This window comes from Rhinolophus sinicus, chromosome 3 (assembly GCF_057876585.1).
Source record: "Rhinolophus sinicus isolate RSI-liver-muscle chromosome 3, RSI-T2T, whole genome shotgun sequence".
Classification (NCBI taxonomy): Eukaryota; Metazoa; Chordata; class Mammalia; order Chiroptera; family Rhinolophidae; genus Rhinolophus; species Rhinolophus sinicus.
Window position 1 is genome coordinate 35,787,700 of NC_142503.1, and position 5,970 is coordinate 35,793,669.

The 5,970-nt window shown below is 38.0% G+C and overlaps 1 pseudogene; it reads right to left on the reverse strand.

The window, feature by feature from the left end:
• Positions 1-2,935: 2,935 nt before the first annotated feature.
• Positions 2,936-3,663, reverse strand: LOC109453240 (large ribosomal subunit protein uL30 pseudogene; annotated as a pseudogene).
• Positions 3,664-5,970: the final 2,307 nt, after the last annotated feature.

Sequence of the window (5,970 nt, forward strand, 5' to 3'; positions counted from 1 at the left end):
CGAGACAGCGTGGTATCCAGAAAGACAAATAAATCAAAGAAGTAAACTAGAGAGTCCAGAAAGAGACCTACACATATATGAACAACTGATTTTTGACAAGGATGCAAAAGCAATGGAGTGGAGAAAAAATATCCTTTTCCACAAATGATGCTGGAGCAATTGGATATTCATATACACAAAAATGAATTTTGACCCATACTTTGTGTCATTAAAAAATTAACTCAGGTTAGGCAAAATTTCTTAGATATAAAGCCAATTTGGGGCAGTCGGATGGCTCAGTTGGTTAGACTGAGAACTCTGAACAACAGGATTGCTGGTTCTATTCCCACATGGACCAGTGAGCTGAGCCCTCCGCAACTAGATTGAAGACAAAGAGTTGCCACTGACCTTCCGAAGCTTCTGGAGGGGCGAGCACAAGCTCTGAACCACAAGGTTGCCGGTTCAATTCCCGCATGGGATGATGGGCTGTGCCCCCCTACAACTAAAGATTGAAAACGGCAACTGGACTTGGAGCTGAGCTGCACCCTCCAAAACTAGATTGAAGGAAAACTACTTGGAGCTGATGGGCCCTGGAGAAACACATTGTCCCCCAATATTCCCCAATAAAATTCATAAAAAAAGAAAAAAATTTATGAATTGGAATTCATTAAAATTAAAAATGTCTGCTCTCTGGAAGACATTGTTAAGAATGATTTAATAGGTATAGAGTTACAGTTTTTCAAGATGAAAGAATTCTGGAGATGGATTGTGATGATAATAACACAACAATGTGAAAGTACTTAATGCCATTGAACTGGAAACATAAGAATGGTTAAAATGGTAAATTTTATGCTATGTATATTTTACCACAATTTAAAGAAATCTCAACAAATAAAAAGAAATCTAGTTTTTAAACTTGGGCAAAACATTTGAGCAGACATTTTCCAAAGAAGATATACACTAGAAAAATAAGCATATGAAAAGATGGTCCACATTGTTAGTCATTGAAACCACAGTGAGATCTCACTGCATATTTATTAGAATGGCAAAAACTGAAAATACTGACCATACTAAGTTTTTGCAAGGATATAGAAGAATTTGAATTTTCATATAGTGCTGATGGGAATGTAAAATGGTACAACCACTTTGGAAAACAGTTGGGTAGTTTCTAAAAAAGTGAAACATACACTCACCATATGTGATCCAGCATTTTGACTCTTAAGTACTTACCAAGAGAGATGGAAGCATATATCCATGAAAAGACTTGTAAAAACAATTACAGCAGTTTTATTTCTAATGGCTATAAACCTGGAAACAACCTAAATGCTCATCAATAGGTGGATGGATAAACAAACTGTGATATAGCCATATGATAGACTACTACCTAGCTCATATTTATTACTCCTTTTTTAAAACAAAAGGAACATGGATGGATCTCAAAATAATTATGCTGAAAGAAGCCAGACAAAAACAATAGTACATACTATATGATTTCATTTATGTAGCATTCTAGAAAATGCAAACTAGTCTATGATGACAGAAAGCAGATTGGTGGTTGCCTGGGTGGGGGGGGACAGAAGGAGAAGGAGAGAGGGAGGGAGGAATTACAAAGGGGCATGAGCAAACCCTTGGGGGCGTGGGATATGTTCATTATCTTGATAGTGGTGATGATTTCATGGGTGTATGCATATGTCAAAACTTACCAAATTGCATGCTTTAAATCTGTACAGCTCATTGTATGTAAATTTTATTTCAATAAAACTATCAACAAAATCAATAAAGGAGCTTTGTGAGCTCAGACTTGATCTGCCTCAGTGAATTCCATCTGTTGGTAGAGACAGAGATTGGCGGTCATTTAACAATTTGGAATTTTCACTTTGGAAAATGATCAAAGAAGACAACCTGGGATGAGAAAGAAATATTACTGAACCATGTGGAGAGTTTTAAAGGGGTTCAAAGTGTTCATATTCTCTGCATTTAATCAGCATAGAAGGCCTTAGGGTCACAAGATATTGGGATGGGGGAGATCTCAGACAAAATACAGTCCAGTTTCTTTATTTTACAGATGAGGAAATGAATACAGGAAAAATAAAGGGACTTCCCTTAGGTCACACAGTTTGCAAAGCAAAGAATAAAATGTGAATCCTCTGAAGCTTACTGTAATGCTGGTTTGTTTGTTTGTGTGTTTTCTATCTAGCTATCCTAAACCCTTGGGTAGTTGTTAATCTATAAAAATATGGAATAAGATAATGGCTGGGGGACACTGAGTTCTTTCATGGCCCTGCAGATGGCCCAGAACATGGAAGGGAACACCCTACCTTCATATTTTCAGTCTCCAAACCCTCTTACACAGACAATACTCCTTGTAGGGCAGTAAATGCCCATCTGGTTACCCTCAGAGTCTAGACAACTTGAAACCATTGCTTTGAAGTGAGTTCCTTACAGGTATAGTCAGTTTTCCTATAATGCTTGTCTTGAAAACACAAATTTATTCCAATGTGATTATATTAGGAAACAATATGAGCATAATGCAAGCATCCCTTTGCCTATGTGAGATTTTATAAGCAAGAAACACTCGATAAAAGCAAAAAAAAAAAATGCGCCTACCTGAACTGAGCTGTCTACGAATACACAAAATGGGCATTTATGTACACAATATAACACACACACACACACACACACACACACGCTCCCCTCAGATATTGACCAGCTACCTCAGTTCATACCTGTGTTATGAGTTGTGCCCTTCTACATCTGGTGTTACAATTTTCCTCTGATTTTAGATAAATTACCTTCCTACCATTTTGTAATGAGCTACGACCCTTCCAATGTGCACTTCTTCAAACAAATTTCAAATCTTTTTATGGTAAAGTGTCATATTTGTTGTATTATTTATGAATTTCTTTTTCGACTTGAAAGCTGTTTATTAAGTGAGCAGATTATAAAAATAATGTCTTTAGTTCATCCTTCTAACAAGCCTGTTGATCCTGTCTTCGTTGCTGCCAACATCTCTATCTTCTACAAAATGCCAGGTCTTTTTCTTCATTCCACCATGTGGAGAAGATAATTTGAAGGACCACAGGGAGTTGTTTACTTCTTTGAAGCATTTTTCAACAGTATAGATCTCATGAATGAGATCCTCCATACAGACATACCTTATTTATCAAAATATCTAACAATCCAAAAGGTATCTGTCAAGACAATTAGCTTCTTGTTGATTTGGCCATAACTGTGCTTTTGGATCCGTTCATTTACTGGTTTCAGGTTTGGGTACCCCCATATAGTATATGGCTCCACAATCCTCTGCATATTAACTGAAGCCATGTTGAGTTTAACAAAGGTGCCATTGAAATGCTGACAAAGGTAAAGGAGCTGCAACACCTTTGGGTTCCACTGTGGATACCGCTGATCCTGAAGACAAATTCCATTTGGTTTCCACAGTTGCATAGAAATTGCCTGCTTTTCATGCCATCCTCACTATTTGATTCTCACTTCTGAACATCTGCCTATTTTCCTCATTATGGTGCCAAGCTTTTTCACAGGTAAGCGTCCTCTTTGCCATTTGAAGCATCTTTTGGGCAAACTTCTTACTGAGGTACTTGATCTTCATTTTAGCTCTGAAAAATTCCTTTGCTTTTTCTTAATGGTCTCTGGTACAGCAGGAACCTTCTTTTTCTTCTCTTCTACACCCCACGTAGTTTCAGCCAGAGAAAAGGCTCCTTATGAATTTCTTAACCATTTAACATGTATAAAACTGTGATAACATTTGTATTAGGCTCCTATCTTTATTTTGTAACACATCACTGATGAAGTTTTGGAGTGTTGTCTCCCAAGTCTCATCTTTTCCCATAAGTCCTGTGGTTCTTATTGTGCTATTGTGCACAGCATGGTGATTTTTATGAAGCTGTATGTCACATTATCGTAGAACTATATCAGAAGTGTAATGTAGAGCCATGAAAGGCTAATCTTGGGTCCAATAGCTGTGCATGCGTGTGCTTGTGCGTGCGCCCCCACCCCCAACACGAGCTTTGTTTAAATACTACTAGGCAGGTGTCCTGTTATATATGTTTGTTTCAGGGCTGACAGGGGAAAACAGTATCCTTTTCAGAGTGAACCCACACAATGGTTCTCAGCTGCAGGATATGAGTCCCTTGTTCCTTCTGATCAGTGACTGATCTTGGATGAGAAAGAGACGATTAGCACTGGTTGACCAGCAAAGACAAGCATTAAACCAGCTCACACATAATGGATCAGGCTGAGCAAGGCCCCCCACCCCACCCCCTCCCATATCTGAGGTGCTGGAAACAGTGTAGGTCAAAGCATGTTCCATCTCAGCCTGCATCAGAACCACATGGGGAACTCAACAGGGTAAAGATTCCTGGGCCTCACTCCAGATCTGCTAAATCAAAACTTCTAGGATCAGGATCAAAGAATCAGCGTTTGGGTCAGGCACCCAATCATCCTCAGGCTCCCTGAACTTTGAGAACCACTGAACCAGAATGTGCACCTAAATTGCATCAAGACACACAATGCAGAACCAGGTTCCTGGGTATTTAATATGTAGCCAAACTACTTTTTACCTAAAACAACTGGCTCCTACTGTTTTACATACCATTATTGTCCAATTACAATGGCTTTCATCTGATTTTAAACCATTATTGTTGAGGATTTGTCATGGGTGCCACCTGTTGACCTGTTGTGAGGGATAGGGGCTTGCGAGAAGAAATGGGAAGTGCCAGAGAGGGGTTTGGCACATTAGAGAGTGCTGCTCTGCAACTGGTTTATTAAGTTCATATCCCATTTGCCTGTCAAAAATGTTTTAGAACTACTTAGAACTCTGAATTAAACTCTCTGGTGTGTTCTGAAACAAAGACAGGACATCTGTAATGTCCTAATGAATAATTTCTCTCCTCTATAATGTAGCCACTGATTAACCAGCACTAAGCTCTGTTTTTGTGTACAAGCTGGTCTGGGAATAAAACAGCAGCTAAAAATTGCAGATGTTATGAGTGCATTAAAGCAATATAATTATTTTTTCTGCAGAAGATAACCATTATTATAATGTGCCATACAGTAATGCACTGTAAACATCAGCAAGTGTCAATTGTGATGTTTAACATCTTTCACCTTGGAAAGTGAGCATTTTATTATGATTCAAGTCACAGGTAAAATAATGAAAGGACTTCACTCTCTCCAATAGTGTCAAATACGTATCACAAAATAACTGAAGTACTTAGTATTCTGGTAGGAAAAAAGCAAGTTCTATCTTCTCGTGTGTACAAGAGGACATGGTAATAAAGACGTGGTTTTGAAGCAAACAATGAAGAAAATGGACATGAAAGTGTAGAGTTAAAATGGATCTGCTTTGTCTCTTTTGAAATTATTGAAACAAAGCTGCCAAGACAAAATGTATTATGCACGCCTTGTAAAATGGCACCATGTATCTATCAGAGAATCAATGTGAGAATTAGCTACGTGCTAGAAACCTCCATTCCCAGAAATTATACTGACAATTCATCTTGCCCATCCTTTTCTAAACAAGACTTTACTGTTCAAGAATTCTCACTTTCTGATGGCATGACAAGTGTCAAGCTTGGTGAAATATTTAGGAGTAAAATATCATGAATATCTACAACTTACTTTCAAAGGTTATAAATCTATGTAATGTCCAGAGAAAGTAAAAGCAAATATGGTAAAATATTAATTATTGTTGAATCTAAGAAGAGGTATATGGGTGTTCTTTACACTATTCTTTCAACTTTATTGAGTGCTTGAAAATTTCCATAATATATATTTGGAGAAAAAAAAAGGAATACACAAATTAGTCACTTAAGGTCAATGAAAACATTGAGTCACGCCAGAACCCCTGAAATCATACCCAAGCCTGTGAGTACAATTTAGTGTGTAATTCTGGTTTTATGGCTTAGCATGGCACACCTCTAAAATTATGGCTGAAGAAGGAAGTGAAACCCGAAACTGCCCCACCCACTG